General features: G+C 35.4%; 1 protein-coding gene across 1 annotated transcript in view; it reads left to right on the top strand.

The window, feature by feature from the left end:
* The window catches only part of Znf385d (zinc finger protein 385D), an 813868-nt gene that overhangs the window by 262404 nt on the left and 533511 nt on the right, over nt 1–17953 (top strand). The gene's annotated exons all lie outside the window — the stretch shown is intronic.

Genomic DNA, 17953 nt, shown 5'->3' with positions numbered 1-17953 from the left:
TACCTATACACTACTTAACTCATGTATGTCTCATAACCACCATGCAAGTTACTATTCTCCTTTCACCATGGCACACTGGAGAGCAAAGTTAACTCACCCAACTTCACACAGATAGCTTAGTGGACAAGGCAGCCTTTAAGCCTTGCTTTCCTGGTCCTTAACTCCATTGTATTAGCACGCTACCTTTAAATAAACTGGAGTGCAAAGTTCATGTAAGCTGGTACTCTGACTCATACAGCACCAATGAAACTCCACTCCTTGCCACTCTGTAGTAAAAGCCATACTCAATAAATCTGGCTCACATGACCGAGCACCAAATGCAGTATTTTTGTCATGAAGCCTTCCTGATACGGGGAAGCCTTTTACCTCCTGGCTTTCCAGAGCAAGTACTGGGAAAGCCACAATAGTATATGTTCCCTTGGTTTTGTAGCTGTTATGCTGCTCATTCCGGAATGTGAAGGAAACGCTTTTTGTTGTTTCTACCCAGACATTTGCTCAATTATTTCCAAATTGTAGAAAACAATAAGATGATTTCAAGTTATTTTTCTTCTTTCAGCTGAACAATTACTGTTGTTCTCATACACACATGTATGAGTTCACACATACACGTACATGAACACATAACACGCATGCCTCAAATGTTTGCTAACAAAACAAATGTGTTTTCTGTCCCGCTTTAAACTTAGAAAAATTCACAGCTTTGTAATAGCATGTGGATTCAGATCAAAGAGCTTACAGCATGATTTTGGCTCTTATTTCCCCCTCCCCCTCCTTTTTTTGCTTGACTGAATAGTTTATTATAACTGCATTTTAAAATTCCTTAGAAACACGAGACAGTCTTTGCCAGGAGTACAACTGTTTTCCATCTAAAGTGCCAGCATTTCATCGTGCCTTGCAACATTTTAATTAGTTTGCTTATGGAACCAAACACTTGGAAAAAAGCACTGAAGGAAAAGAAAGGTTCCCTCACTGTAATTACTTTTTTTTTTGCAAAGCATTACTTACATTTTCATAATTATTCAAGTGTTTTGTGCAGGCATTTTTACATGTTTTAAATGGAAAATTATACCCTCATAAAAGCCAATGCCAGTTAGAGCTTTAATACAACATTCTAATTCCCAGGGCAGAGCACTGTGGATGCTGTGATTAAATCATACTCTGGTTGTTTAGAAAGATAGATTTGCTGCACCAACCTGCTAAATGTGAGTGGGGGCCAAAGGATGTTTTTGTCCTGTAATGTCGTATTCAGTTTTCAAAGGGAGACTAGGCTGGGTTCTTTTCTTTGTTTTTCTTTTCCTTCTTTCTTTTTTCGTTGGTAGTTTAAGAAACTCAGAATTTCCCCATGTGGAATAGAAATAGGTGCTTCAATTCCTAAAACTTGTCCATAGAATGAAGAGATAGGTTAACAACTCTAAAAAGAAATAAAGGAAAAGAAAGAAAGAAAAGAATGTGAATAAATAAAAAGGAAGGAAGGAAGGAAGGAAGGAAGGAAGGAAGGAAGGAAGGAAGGAAGGAAGGAAGGAAACAGAAATGGAGGAGATAATCTATAAAGTTTCTGTTACTATATTTGAGTCAGTTCTGGTATCAGTGTTGACACATTGATTTATAGCACATAATTTATAAATTAAGTACAAATGTGATTACCGGTCATATAGTCATAGAATACAATATAAATACCTATTAATGATCAGAGCTAAGTTGAGAAGAAATGACCAGAAATGAAAATAAAGATCAGATTACTCTCATCACCCTGAGAAACATATAGGTTATATTGTAAGTTCTTGCTAAGAAGTTATTTAAGGTTATGCACTCATATTATCTAAAATGAAAGTGATTTCCAACTTTGAATTCATTGAGAGTTCTCTATTTCTAGATAATTACTAGTCTTTATTTAAATAATTACTAGTCTTGAGCAAACCATTACTAGGTGTAATCATGAGACAAAGGAACCACCATACTACTGTTTTCTATAAATCTCTAATATAAAAAGCAATTGCATTAGCAAGTTGAAAAACGTGTGGGCATCTCTTTTTCCCTAAGGAAAACTTACCCTGTAATAGCTATTCATGTGTGACTTTTCCTCAAAAATTCTTAAGAAAGGTAATTTGACCAAAGCCAGGTAAAACGATAGCAGAATCTTGCTTTAAGAGGCAGAGTATAATGGACTAATTGTTTGTTTGTACATTGTGCCAATCCTGGGGCTTAATATCAGGGCCCAAATGCTGTGCCTTAGCTTTTTTGCTCAAAAAAAGCTTGTGCACTTGTGCCACAGCCTTGTTTGCTGGATTTTTGGTGGCTAAATTGGAGATAAGAGTCTCATGAACTTTCCTGCCAGCTTTAGACTATGATCCTTGAATCTCAGCCTCTTGAGTAGCTAGGATTACAGGAGTAAGCTACTGACACTAAATTAAATACACTAAAATTTAAAGATAACTTAGCATTGAAATTTTTTCTTCAATACAAGCAGAAATTGGAAAAGGTAAACAAGACATTGTAGTGATCAAGAGCTAAATAATATACAGAAAGATGAGTATTCAATCCAGCCTTTACAGGAAAGCTCCAGGGTGAACAGAAGCACAAATGAATTCTTACTCAGTAACTTGACATTTGAAATGTGAAATGTGAAAATGGCAAAAGTTGTGTCAACAAAGACAGTAAGTGATCAAGAAGCTAATTTTTGTGTTACCTGGGTAGGCTGAATCTTAATGGGATTAAAAGAGGAGAGTTCTCAAATGTAATTATGTATTCACAGACTGAATAGCTTTTGTGATTTTTTTTTAACACAGAGAAACACAACCCCCCAAGAATATCCACCCAGTGTTTCTAAGGATCAGAAAAAAAATAGCTTTTAAAAATTAGGACTGTGTAAGTCACTTGAAGGATACTTCATCATTTATTCACATATTTGTTCTCAGTCCAAAACCCAAAAACTTTTAGAAAGAGAGAATCCCCATTTGCTAGTAATTTTCTCTTACATGTCTAAACCAAGAGATACTCTTGAAATAATTAGATTTCCAACTGTTGCATCGGAACAGCATGTCAGAAAAATGACAACTATATTGTCATGTGATTTGGAGAATAGCACATTTGGAAAACAGCAAACAGATGTAACAAATGCATCATGGGAGACAAAAGTCCAGTCCAAATCAGGAACGGAATAAGTTGGCCACATTCCTATGTAGTTTGTTGAAGTATATAGAATAGCTGATGAGTCATCTGCTAGAATAGAAACTATATATGGTTCACCCAATAGTTGTTGTGGGTTTTTTTGTTTTGTTTTGTTTTTACACATTTTTATTGTAAAAATACTGTAAGAGAGGTTACAGTTACATGAGCAAGGTAATGAGTACATTTCCTTTCAAACATTGTTACTTCCTCCTTTGTTTTTTCCCTATCATCCCTTCCCTCCTACCTCCACAACTACACTCCCCTTCCTCTGCCTAAATTGTAAAATTCGTTTTTCAACATAGTGTCTTGTGCATCCCATTGTTACGATGGGTCAACCTGTATCCCTATTTAAGCATTTTGGTTTTTTTCCTTACCCTCCCCAAATTAGAAAAGCATATATGCAAGTTTTGGACATTTACTCAAATGATCACAAACAAGACCATACTAAAGCTACCAGCACAACTATGTTTATTGCAGCATTATTTACCATGGCTAAGATATGGAACTAACCCAGATGTCCCTCAGTAGATGAATGGATCAAGAAAATGTGGTATATATACACAATGGAATTCTATGCCTCCATCAGAAAGAATGACATTGCCCCATTTGTTAGGAAATGGAAAGACTTGGAGAAAATTATATTAAGTGAAGTAAAACAGACCCAAGGAAACATAGGTCCCATGGTTTCCCTTATTTGCAATAACTAGTATATGTCTGAGACAAGCAGAAAAGGTCAAAATCTATGTACATATGACCAGATAAGATGATGTTAAGTGAAATGAACCATAAGATATGGACACAACTGTTTTTTTCTTTCTTGCTATTGTTTCTAACATATTTATAATGTACCATGTTATTTTTTTGTTTCTTTGTATGGTCCTTCCCCACAGTATATCCCCTGATTTCACTGTATTTGTTGTCAGTGGTTGTGTTTTGTAGTTTCCATGGCTCTGGTTTAGAGTTCAACATAAAAACTTACCTACCCTTGTGGAATACATTGTTCCAAAATCCAATGCCTTAAAATAACAATGAATCAATATACCGCAGTTTGTATGTGGTAGCAATTATGAGCTGAATAATTGTAGTTCAGGTTTCTCATAAGTTAACAGTAAAATCAGCTGAGGGTAGTTGAAGACCTGCCTACAGTTGGAGGATCTACTTCAAGAAGGGTCATTCAAATTGTTGGTAAGATCTTAGGTCATTGCTATGGGGCCTTTCAATAATGCTGCCTCGGCCAGGCACTTGTACCTCATACCTGTAATCCTAGCTATTCAGAAAGCTGAGATCTGAGGACTGAAGTTCAAACCAGCTAAGCCAGGAATGTCTGTGATTATTTTATTCAATTAATAAGAGCTCAAGTGGTAGAGTGCCAGCCTTGAGTGAAAATGCTAAGCAAGCTCCTAAGGCCCTAAATTCAAGCCCCTAGAATTGGAATAAAAATATTAATAATGCTGGGTCTTTAGTGACTTTCTAGTCACTAGTAACCCTTGAGCACAGGACCTAAGACTGAAGTGGCTCTATAAGGCTCATGAAATTATTTTGTTTGGCCCTGCCAAAGTAACTGCAAGTGAAGCTTGAAATTCAATTACTCTAGAAGAATTTTTTTTCAAAAATATTAATTCAAATTCTGGGAATTATAATAATAATGTTAATTTTGAGGGACATCTATTATGGGATACACGGGGCAGTTAAGAGTTCATGACAAGACAAACACATATACTTATTTTTCAGCTGTATATACTTAATTTTCAGTTACTCAGAGGATAGTCAGTGCCAGGCAGGGTGCAGTGTGCACACTGAAAGAGCATGAACACACCGTGGTGCAGCTACGGAGATCCAGTGAAAGTGAGGGCAGGTACGGTCAGATGATTTCTCCAGATGTTATGACCTTGTGTCTAATTATGAAAATATTATCACTTTCTTTATCCACACATCCAAGGTCACCAATGCTGATTAAAACTGAATGGAGATTAAGGAAATGACAGTCCATAGAAAAGACTGCAAGAGGGCTGGGAAGGTGGCTCAGTGGTAGAGCGCTTGCCTTGCATGCTCCAGGCCCTGGGTTCGATTCCCCAGCACCACATAAGCAAAAAGAAAAAAACTGGAAGTGGTGCTGTGGCTCAAGTGGTAGAGCGCTAGCCTTGAGCTGAAGAGCTGAGGGACAGTGCCCAGGCCCAGAGTTCAGTCCCCACGACCGGACCCCCCCCCCCAAAAAAAAAAGAAAGAAAGAAAAGATTGCAAGAATCAATCATGTGAAAGTTGGGTATGTTCCAAAGTCCAAGATGCAAGATTAGAACAATGATCGAAGCCAAACCGTCATGATATTGATGTATCCTGCGTGGTTATTAAAACTTTCATGGTGTGACATCCTAGGAATGGTGATCACAAAGAAAAGCAAGTGCAACCTGTTGTTCTTTCCAAGAGAAATGGACAGTGATGTTGTTGTTGTTGTTGTTGTTGTTGTTGTTGTTGAAGTCAAAGCTAAACCTGTGTGCCTAGTTTGTGGCAATGCATTAGCAACAGTGCGGGGTGGAGTGGGGGATTCAATCTGGGGCTTCATTTACGGCTCAAAATATTCTAAGCTTGATGAATTGAGAGAGCAAATGGAACGTGATGATAAAATGATGCTTTTCAGCATCATTTGGATTCACAAGTCATGTTCACTGCTCCTCATTGGCACAGAAACAATGTTATTCCGTTAAGGTATAGAATGAGCAAGCTAAGGCAAAGATGCTGAGGCTTCATGTAGAGGAAGGGTGTGTGAAGAGTTTGTGAAAATTGGTGGCTTCTGTGGAGTTAATGGTACCAAATAGAGTCTTAGTTTGTCTTGAAGAAGTTAGATCAGACTACGGACAACAAACAACACAAAAAAAGAACAACTCTGAAGAATTCTGTAGTAGATTATTATTTTTTCCCTCTGGTTTGTGATAAGACAACAGAATACAAATTCTGCCCAACTGGCCATTTTCATCCACGAGGTAAATATAGTTTGATTTGCAGAGCGATGGTCTTGAGAAATTTGTTTTATCTATAGAAACACTGGAACTAATATGTGTTAGCACCTAGGTATCTGTGGACATTTTTCTAGACCACCATAAAACTCCCTTTGGGAGAAGGCTTGGCATATGTTTTTACACTATGTATAACCTTCAGTATTTCTGCTGAGAGGAAATATCATGTAGTAATCTTGAGTTATTTATGGATTAAGAGGCCTGGGTGGCCAGTAACAGAGCCAGTTTAGGAAGCAACTTGTTTATTAAGTGGAACAAGAGATTTACTCATGTCTTACTTTGTATTAAGCCCCAACACCTCACATTTTGCCAAAGGGATCCTTAAATATAGATTGTAGAAGAACACAGAATTTGGGTTTCTCTTCCCTTCCATTTGGTTTAGTTTTTTTGGTTGTTGTTCTTTGGATTTTTTGTTGTTTTCGTCATTGGTTCTGGGACTTGAACACAAGGCCGAGGTACTGTCCATTAGCTTTTTTACTCAAGGCTACCACTCTACCACTTTGAGCACTACCTCCGATTTTCTGGTAGTTAATTGGAGAAAAGAATCTCATTGACTTTTCCTGTGGGTCTGGCTTCAAACTGTGATTCTCAGATCTGGGTTTACTGAGTTGCTAAGATTACAGGTGTGAGCTACCTGCACCAGGCCATTTGGTATAATTTTAAAGGAAAATAACCAAATATCTCATGTCCTCTGTTTGAAGTGTATGGATTTAGCCCAGAATATTCTCTGAGCAAATGAGTCATCATTTAGATATCATTTGGTCACAGTGACCATTGGAAGGAAGACTGGTGTGTACCCAAGGCAGTCATGATTATTTTCTATTGTTCTGCATGTCACCATGTACAGTGGGCAGACTATTAAAGCTGGCAAACTTGGATTCTTTGTAAGCTAACCCAGGGAAAATAAGGTTTTAAACTTAAGTGCCCAAAGTTCCAATTCTAGACATTAAGATGAAGAAGAATATGGTTTTTGCAATTTTTAAAAACATTTTTCTTTATTTGTATTATCTCTAAATAATTATATAGCTTGGTTTGAATTCAATATGTCGGTTTATTATTACAGTGCCATTTGAATCATGTAAACCCTTCTATTGTTCGCCTCCATCTCTACCAACCCACCCTTCCTCTCAAGTTACCTGGTTCCATGTACATATCACATGTACATATGTGACAATGTGTTCATACTATGACTATATTCCCCTCCAGTCTTGTTTACATTTGCCTGTTCCTTCCTCCTAACCTCTCACAACAAAACATATTTCAGCTGTTTAGCGCTTAAGTTAGTTGCTCAAAGGAGTACAGTTGTAGATTTATATGTACATACTAATTACTACAAATACAGGTTGTATTGGGGTCTAGCATACTTCACTTAATACAATTTTTCTAAGTCCTTCCATTTCTTAATGAATGGTACAATATCATTGTTTCTGATGAAAGCATAGAATTCCATTGTGTATGTATACCACATTTTCTCAATCCATTTGTCCACTGAGAGGCATCTGGGTTGATTCCATATCTTGACTGTGAGACCAAAGGAGGATCACAAAGGCTCAATAGCTATGTGGGTAAGATCATATAAAATGATGTTTATCAAAATGAACTCCAAGAAATGGAAACGAGTTTTTTGTTGTTTTGTGTTTTGTTTTGTTTTTTTTCCCCTTGTGCTATTGTTTTTTTATTTTTGTACCTTTTGTTTTATATATGTTTATTTGTTTAAGGGAGGGGAAGAAATGGTGGGACAAAGGATAAACAAATTCAGCAGTGACAGTCACTAGACACTATGTTGAGAATGAGCTATACAACTTGTGAGGGTGGGAGTTAGTGAGGGAAAAAACAAGGAGAAAAAGAGGTGACACTGTTCAAAAAGAAAAGTACACTACCTGACTTAAGTAAGTGTAACCCTCTATACATCACCTTTACAATAAAAACAAATAAATAAAAATTATAGGAAATTTTACAAGAAAAAATTAAAAATAAAAAGCAACTTTAGCCAACCTTAATATACTTCTACAGAGACATGCTCTCAGTTTACCAGGTCAATATATCAAGTATATATTTACTTATAAAAGTGCATAGTTTCCAGACATGTAAACCAATCTGAGAGCACTAAGAAGAAGCCAATAAAAGTGTGAAGTCAATGGGGGCTTGGAGGAGGGGGTGAAGGAGTACAAGGGAGGGGGTAACAATGTTCTACAAGAAATGTACTCAGTACCTTACTTATGTAACTGCAACTCCTCTGCACATCACCCTTACAATAAAATAAAATAAATGAGCAACCATTAGAATCATCCCTGTTATATACCATATACTAGTGAATATATCTGTGTGTGTATGTATATGACCCTGTACATGTTTTCATAAATGCTTACAGTTTAGATCTAACTTCCATGCTTGAGAGAAAACATGTTATTTATCTCTCTGAGCTTGATGTATTGCACTCAATGTAATTTTTTCCAGGCATATCAATCTCCCTACAAATTACATGATCTTGCCAGGCACTGGTAACTCACACCTGTAATCCTAGCTATTCAAGAGGCTGAGATCTGAGGATTGCAGTTCAAAGCCAGCCTGGGCAGGAAAGTCTGTGAGACTCTTATCTCTAATTAACCACCAGAAAACCAGGAGTGGTGCTGTGGCTCAAGTGGTAGAACACTGGCCTTGAGCTGAAGAGTTCAGGGAGAGTGCCCAGGCCCAGGGTTCAAGCCCCATGATCAGCAAAATAAATAAATAAATAAAAAGACATAATCTTATTTTTCCTTTAGATGAATAGAACTTCTCTCTGTGTCTGTTATTCACATTTTATCAATTTGCTCATACAATATAGGGCATCTGACTGCTTTTATAACTTGGCTATTGTGAACAGTACAGCAGTGGACCTGGTTGTGCAAGTGACTTTATTGTTTCCTTACTTCTAATCTTTTGATAAATGCTCAAGATTCATATTGCTGGAAGATACACTTTTGTTTTTAGTTAAACTGTAGTAAATATTTAATCTGTAATTGAGTTTAATTGTTCAAATTTAGTATGGCTATTTTAGTCAGATGAAACACTTTTAGAATGCTTTCATATGCCAACTAGACTTATTCTCCAGGGAGAATTTTCTTTTTTTATATTTCTTTAAAATAAGTTTTTTTTTGTTGTGAAAATACTGTTCATAGGGATTATAATTACATGAGCAAGATAATGAGTACATTTCTTATCAAGCATTGTTGCCTCCTTCTTTGTTTTTCTCCTACCATCCCTTCCCTCACATCTCCACAACTACACTTTCCTCCCAGTTGTAAAGTTCGTTTTTCGACATAGCATCTTGTACAGCCCATTGTTGCAATGGGTCCACCTGTATCCCTATTAACAATTTGTTTTTTCCCTTCCCCTCCCCAAATTTTACCAACATCAAATACATTGAAAACAGGGCTTATACCGTGGGAGAGGGACACACAAAGTCACAAAAAAAAATCATGTGGCACTTTATAAATATGTTAGAAAAAACTACTTGTGTCCTTATCATTTCCCAATTTCTCATTATCTTCTTGATACCAAGCAAGAGCTGTGTTAAGACATAATGAATGGAAATAATGTATTCTTTTATAAAAGAGTTGATGGGTGGAAGATATGTGGTAATTTTTACAAGTCTTCAGTCCTGTCTGCAGATGTAAGAAAAGTCTGATCATAATGTATATGTCAAATCAGAGACAAATCTTTGATCCCAAAGGAAGCTTAACAGGAGCTAATGTCGTAGCAGAGAAACACATCATGGTTTATATTTGTCAGGGAAGGCAAAATTCCAGAGAAACTTTTGACTCCTTTTCAAGGAAATATAAAACATATCCTAAGGAAAATACAGAGAGTATGTAATATACTGTATATTGGCTTTAATTTAAATTCTAGATTTAGGTTACAGTAATAAAAAACCAACATATGTTTAGTACTTACTTTTTTTTGAATCAGGTGTTATTTAGAGAAAGAAGATATACAACCTGGAATCAGACTGTGATCTAAAGGAATTAGAAATCTAGGAGACTAATCAAAAGAGCAACAGAATAGTTAACAAGGCTCCCAAAAGGCCTGGGACATCAACCAAAAAATTTAAAACAAAAAGTAGAAAAACAATTTGTCTTTATTTGTAAAGGAAGACTGGAAACATTTTTGAATTCTCAAGAATTGCAAAGCAATACTATTATTAATATCTGATGTTTCAGATTTTGTTTGTAACAACACAACTATTACTAGGCTTCTCAACCCTCCAGCAGTGGGGAGAATCAGAGCAGGGTTTACCCATTCTTAAGCAGCCTCCATTCTGCTCCCTTCTCCCAGTATATGTGAGATATCACGTAGGTCAGCAAACACATAGTCCTTCACTCAACTTACTGCTACTTTTCCATTGGTAAACTCAGGCTTTGAATTCAGAGCCTTTTGTTTCCTAGGCAAAAACTCTACTATTCTCTCAGTGTACCCCCCCCCACTCAAATTTAATTATTTTTCAGATAAAGTTCTATGGTTCAATTATTATTATTATTATTATTATTATTATTATTATTATTATTATCATTATCATTATTATCATTATTATTATTATTCTATTTTGTCTGAGGCTACCTGAGATTAAGATTCTCCTCCTCTACTCATCCTCCATATCTGGGATGACAGATGCATGCCACCAACACCCAACTTATTGAATGAGATGGAGTCTTGCTAACTTACCTCCAGTTCCCTGCCTCCCAAGAAACTAGGATCACAGGCATGAGCCCTATTCCTGACCCAGTCTCTCACTCCTGGCTCTTTCTCTGCATTCCTTTCAAGCTGTAAACAATTGAGATCCAAAGAGGTGTTTATTAGCTGAGGAGGAGGAAGATGATTAATATTAGCCACTCGAAAACCACCATCATTATAACCAGGCTTTGATTTCTCAAATAATTTCTAAAGCAATTCTTCTGGAGAATGCATAAGTGAAAATGCAAACATCCTGTGTATAGTCTAGCAAATTTTCACAAATATTCCTGTGGTAACTATCACTGGGCCAAAGTCAGAATTCTAGTATTTCTAGTATTCCAAATTCCCATAGAGAACTACCTCTGTCCAGGAATCCCTTATAATAGCATTTGCAAGTTGGTTCTGACCCCGCCTTTTTGTATGGAAATGGTACCATGAGCATATACTCTTCATCTGGGTTCTTCCATACAATATTATGTTTGAAAAATTCATTGGTCTTATACATAGTGTAACTCATTATTTTTCAGTACTAAACAGTTTTTGAGAATATGAAAATATCCAAGTGTCCACATTAGTGGTGAAGAAAGGTTTGAGCCTATTATGAACATGGTAGTGATAGGATATAGCAGGCCATGATTTTGTTACCCACCTATTCACTTATATCTCTAATGGTTCTCTCAGTACTTTCCACTCGTAGAAAACGCCTAGGCATAAAGTGAATTTCTAATAATCTATTTTCCAGCTCACATCCTCACATCAGTTGTGTCCATGCATTAATTAATTATGAATTTTTATTAGACTTTTATTATTAACATATATAACTTAGACAAGGCTATGGGTTTTATTATGATATTTTCATATACTGTTCTTTGATATTTATCGCATTTATGTTTCTCTCTCTTCCCCCCTCTTAACCCTTCTCATATGCCTAGCCACCACCCTTTATATAAATATATATACACATGCATATATATGTCTAGTATATCATATGTATATATACATATCACAAATAGATATAAATTCTAATGTATTTTCAATTCAAAATTTCCATTTGACCTTTTACTTATTTTGAATTAAATTATCTACTTGGCCACCTGTATATAGATATTAATCACAATTACACCAGAATTTCACCTGATGTCACTTGCTTTTGTTCACCCTGTATGTCATTGTCATCAATGTTTTATTGTAGTTCATTATTTTCTGGCTCAACTTCTTTAAACAATTCTGTTTTAATTTCTTATTTCATTTATTAATTATTCAGGGACATGTGGTCTAATTTGTATGTATTTGTGAGTTTTCTAAAATTTCTCTTGATAGTAATGTCTAGTTTTATACCATTGTAGTCTGAAAATACACCAGCTATGTTATATATATATATATATATATATATATGTATATATATATATGCACATATGTTGTTTTTGTGAAGATGATGTACAGAGGAATTACAGTAACATAATACTCTTCATGATATACAGAGGAATTACAGTAACATAATACTCTTCTATTTTTAAAGACTGGTTGATGGCTTCAACATCATACATCCTAAACAATGTTGTCATTAGAAGCTTATCTGCACTATTGTTGCTGGATAGAGTACCTTATGGACATGTGTTAGGTCCAATTTCATTTTCTTTTCGGATGATCTGTCCATTGATACCAGTGCTGAAAATTCCATACTACTACTATTTTATGTTTGCTTTCTCTTCAAATCTATATTTTGATATCTCTCTCTATATATACACATGTATATATATATATATATATATATAGTCTAATGTTGAATGTTCATGCAGTTATCAGATTCATATTATCTTTAATCAATTGGTTCAATTTTCATTATTTAAAATCTTTGTCTCATTTTGTCTGAGTTAAAAATATTGTACTATATGAGTATAGATATACCTCTTGTGTATTGGTTTTCATTTGCTCAGAAAATGTTTCTCTTTTTCGCTTAACTCTCAGTCTATGAGTGTCCTTAAATATACAGGGAATCTATTATAGATGTTCTAAATTGTGTCTTCATCTTATTTCTTTAAATCTCTGCTAGAATTGATTTATTTATGTGTGATATATAGTACTGATAATATATACTGATAACTTCCTCTGGCAGTTTAGAAAACAATTTCCTGAATGAAATTAGAACTTTGACTAACGTGAGGCTGGTTTCCAGTATTAGTTAGATTTGAATTACTTTTAATTTATTCCTTTGCCTATGGTGAATTTTCTCCCTGGGTCTCTATTAGAACTCAGTGTTTGGTAAGACTATTACTCTTACTTTGAGACTCTGAAATGCAGATTTGGTCCTCCAACTGGAAAGATGCTGCTTTTCAGCTATGTTTGTTTCTTTATATATATACCTTCTTTTAGGCTCTTTAAAAAATTTTTATCCTCAGGTGGACCTGTTGCAACAATGAGAAGTACAAGTTGTCATGTCCAAAATGAGCTTTACAATGTCGGTGCGGGGGGGGGGGGGGGGGGAAGGGGGGAAGGAGAAGGATGGGGATTGGGGGGGGAGGGGGGAGGCTGGGAAGTGATGTGAAGGGTAAACAAAGGAGGAGGCTGCAGTGCTTGGTAAGAAATGTACGCATTATCCTGCCCATGCAATTGTAACCCCTCTGTACAGTATGTTCACAAATAAAATAAAATAAATTAAAAAAAATTTTATCCTGAGTAGATTAGTGAGATAACAGATTTTAAAGCCATTCTTACTTCCTTGTACTTCATTCATCCCTGGAATCTTAGTCAGTCAAATTTATGCCTCAGATTAAACACACCTACAATTATTTGTGAAACCATGTGAAAATGTTTCTGAGTTATAGGATTTTACCAGCTATTCTCCCTTACTTCCATCTTGGGTAAGTCACGAATCTGTAAATGCTTTGGGGAAGAAATAAATGAGCAGAAAATGTAGCTCACTTTGGTAAGATCTGGTCCATACTGACCAGATATTTAAGTAATTCTGTGCTTTTAAAACTGTTGTTTGAAATATCATCATCGTATTTAATCTCCAGGACAAAACATTGTTCTATTATAAGATACCCAAACATCCCTGAAAGTAGAAGGTCGAGACTTAAAATTTTATCCTACTTTTACAAACAAATATTTACATGGCTGCAAAAATAAAGCATTTTGATTTTTAGTACACTTGTAAGAAATTGTCTTGATGATGGGACTTTTAAAGAATTTAAATGTGACAGACCAGATAACATTTCTCTGCCCAGGACTGAAATAAATTAAAGACCACCAAGAGTGCCAAAGTGTGAAAATTAAAACAATGAACATTATAACACATCTAGGTTTATGGTTATATTTCATTAAAATCCTTTGTACTAGTCAAAGATAGAAATTTTCTTCAAAGATTAGGCAAAATGAACCCCAAGATAAGGACACAATGTTTAATTCTTTCTTGCTATTGTTTCTAACATATTTATAAGATGATTTTTTTGTTGCTTTGTATGTCCCTCCCCCCGGTATAACTCCTGCTTTCGCTGTATTTGATGTTGGTATAATTTGTGGAGGGGAAAGGAAAAAACAAGTTGTTTAACTAGGGATACAAGTGAACCCATTGCAACAATGAGATGTACAAGATGTAATTTGGCAGGGGACTGGGGAGATGGGAGGGCAGGGATGGTAAAGGGAAAAAAGGAGGAGGCAACAATGCTTGATAAGAAATGTACTCATTACCTTGCTCATGTAATTGTAACCCTTCTGTATGGTATTTTCATAATAAAAAACTTATTAATAAATTAAAAGATCACATGCATTGCCTATTTATGATCAATTGAAATAATAGGGTTTTTAAATCATAATATACAGAATTTTCATCTCTTTATGTTTTAATTTCTGTCTATTTGGCTATTCTAAAACAGAAATCAACTCACTCATGTGCATTCACTTAATCTACCAAAAACATCAGAAGTGAATCTTCTAGTTGAAACCAATGTGTTCATGAATGACTATTAATTGGAGGAATCAGGAAACAAGTGCAACTGATAATCTGTACTGCATGCAACCCATCTGACCCAGCAGAAGAAATTGCTAGATTCATTAAATTGGGTGCCCTAGGTGAATCCTTACTAACCTAGAACTCTCATTTCCCTTGGGCTTTATAGAACATGATAACAAGGTCAGTGCCTTAGCTTTTAAATGTCAACATGATTTTTTCTTATTTGTTACAAGTAAAATTTGTTTTCCAAACTAAATGCTAGATTTAGAAGTTGTGGTAAGGTGTTTAGGGATGTTTTTCAATTAAAGTCAGGAACATAATTCTCCCTAAGTCCTGTGCTGTAAATTATCGATTTACTCAAATCTGTTGCGGAAGAACTGTGCGGCTAAATATGGATCACCTACAAGAATGGCTCTCTCTCTGCTGCGAAAATTTGAAATGAGATTTGCAAAATTCACTCCAGAGAGACAGGTAGTCAAGAAAGAAGAGGAAGGGGGTAATAAATGCTTGTTGAAAATTCATCTACCATCATGAATGTGCATTTTTATTTTTTAAATTTTAGACTTACAGAAAAGAGAGGAACGGGAACTCCCATTTAAACTTTATTCAAATACACTTATTATTTGCACGTTTTCCCTCCTAATATTTCTTTTTCCCTTTTAATGTATTCTTGGGCCACTTGAGGGTTGTTGGAAATAATAATCCCTGTCTTCCCTAAATACTTGGGTGTGCATTTCCTCTTAACATAGAATATTTATACATTTCAGAAAATTAAATACTGATATATTAACATCCAATTCAATTTAGTATCCTCCATAGCATTAATGTTTTTATTACTGTATTTTTATTACAAAACTGTTCTTTGACCTTTATCTTTCTTGTTTTGACATTTGTGAAGGGTAACAGCTAATTTTCCTGAATGATGCTCATAGATTGTATTCCTGACACTGTGGCTTTTATTAGTGTTTATTTTCTTGACTTCATCCACATACTCTAATGGAATGTGCTCAGCCAATGTGTACCTCTTCACTGGACAAGGCCTTGTACACAACAGGTGCTGTATACTTGATTTGTGAATAGATATGTACTTAGATGTGGCACATGATTTATGTTTACATTTAATTTTTAATCTTTGAAACAACATTGAAATCTAGTTATTTTACTACCTAATTCATAGATAAGGAAAGTTGGGGTAAGTTTTCTACTGGCAGCAAGTGACCCAAGATATGTCAATTGTACTGCTCATATTGAAAGCCTTTATTCTCAGTTCTCAGTGAAAAATCTCTCAGCTGGGTGCCAGTGTCTCATGCCTGTAATCCTAGCAACTCAGGAGGCTGAGATCTGAGGATCACAGTTCAAAGCCAGCCCAGTCAGGTAAGTCTGTGAGACTCTAATCTCCAAGTAACCACCAGAAAAATGGAAATGGTGCCGTGGCTCAAGTGGTAGAGTGCTAGCCCGTGAGCTGAAGAGCTGAGGGACAGCACCCAGGCCCAGAGTTCAAGCCACATGACCAAAAAAAAAATTCCTACTAACTCTGAGTGTAGATTTTTCCATCTTTTGGGTATCATATTTTCTGTTTCTAGATTCAGTGTTGGAATTCATTAAAATGACAATGTATTATAGATAATTATGACTAATATGAAATCAGCTGGAGTACAAACAGTACTTTTATTGCTTAAAGTGTGATGTGTGCATTTTACTAAGTGAAGTGGCCGCCTCTAAGGAAAGTTTAGGATCCTATTGATGGCCTCCAAAGTGCAGTTGATAAGAAGAAAATTTAACTTTTAACATAAAACAGCCTACCCTGTACCTTAAGAAGAGTCTTTGAAACTGAAGACTGTCTTCTTACCTCCTCTCCCTCCTCCTCTTCCTCCTCTTCCGTTCTGAACCTCGGGCCTCAGCATTTTCTAGGTTTTTTTTGTTGTTGTTCAAGACTACTGCTTTACCACAGGAGCCATAGTTACGCTGATACGCCTCAAGCATTTTCATAGTTACTGATGAGTCTCACTGACTTTCCTGCCCCAGCTGAGGAGGTAGAATTACAGACATGAGCTACCAGCACTCAACAACATTGTTCTTCTTTTAAAGGGCCAACCATAGAGCATGTAATAATAAAGAAGGATTTTCTGAAGTACGTTTTAGGAAGAGACCTGAGGATCTCTATCTCTCTCACCCTCTCCCTCTCCACCCCCTGCCTTCCTACATCTCTCTCGCTCTGTGTCTCTCTTTGTCTCTCTCTCTCTGTGTGTCCTTATTCTTTTCTCTCTCCTTCTTTCTCACATCCACACTTTCACTTTTCTTTTTTATTTTCTTTCTGTTCTCTTTTTGTTGTTATATATTTTTTACATTATTGTACATAAAATGCCAATAATTGTGGTTGACGAATAGAAGAGACAAAGAAAGAGATAGAAAGTATACTTCATATTTTAAAAAGAAGTTAAACCTCATTTTATAAACTCTGTCTAGTAAAATTTCCCCCATTTTGCATTAAGAATTATAAATTAATCTGTGGGCTAAAGCCTAAAATACAAAATTGACTAAGAAGAATTAAATAGGAAATGATGATAACTAGTATTTGTAGACTACTCTGTTTACAGAGGACTTCGCCTACTATTACATGAGTAATATATTTAAAATCTTTCAGATAGTATCTATTCCCTTTTACATACATGTTTTCTATTTTGTACCCATACTAATATATACAGTAATAATAAATAGAACAATATATACATTAATAACTTTAATGCATTAATAAGGACTTTGTCCTTGTATTTTTTATCAGAATTTATCCTCTTATTTTGATCAGTATCATTTTCAAAATAATTTTAATTTACATTTGTTGATATATATATATATGTAATCCTAGACATGCACATATATTTTAAATTGTCAAGGGAATAAACATATAAAATACTCATAAAATTGATATTTTATATATTCATTATATGGTACATAAAAGGAAGATGGACAGAGAGACTTATTAATAGCAAAATATAAAATACTTTAAATTTTCTTTTCTTTTTTTTCTTATTTTTTTTTGGGGGGGGTCCGGTCGTGGGGCCTGAACTCTGGGCCTGTGCACTGTCCCTCAGCTCTTCAGCTCAAGGATAGC

The sequence above is a fragment of the Dipodomys merriami genome, unplaced genomic scaffold (assembly GCF_024711535.1).
Source record: "Dipodomys merriami isolate MVZ:Mamm:240054 unplaced genomic scaffold, mDipMer1.0.p SCAF_13, whole genome shotgun sequence".
In the NCBI taxonomy this organism is placed as follows: Eukaryota; Metazoa; Chordata; class Mammalia; order Rodentia; family Heteromyidae; genus Dipodomys; species Dipodomys merriami.
The sequence above is the reverse complement of the archived record's forward strand: the minus strand, read 5'-3'. Positions and strand labels throughout refer to the sequence as shown.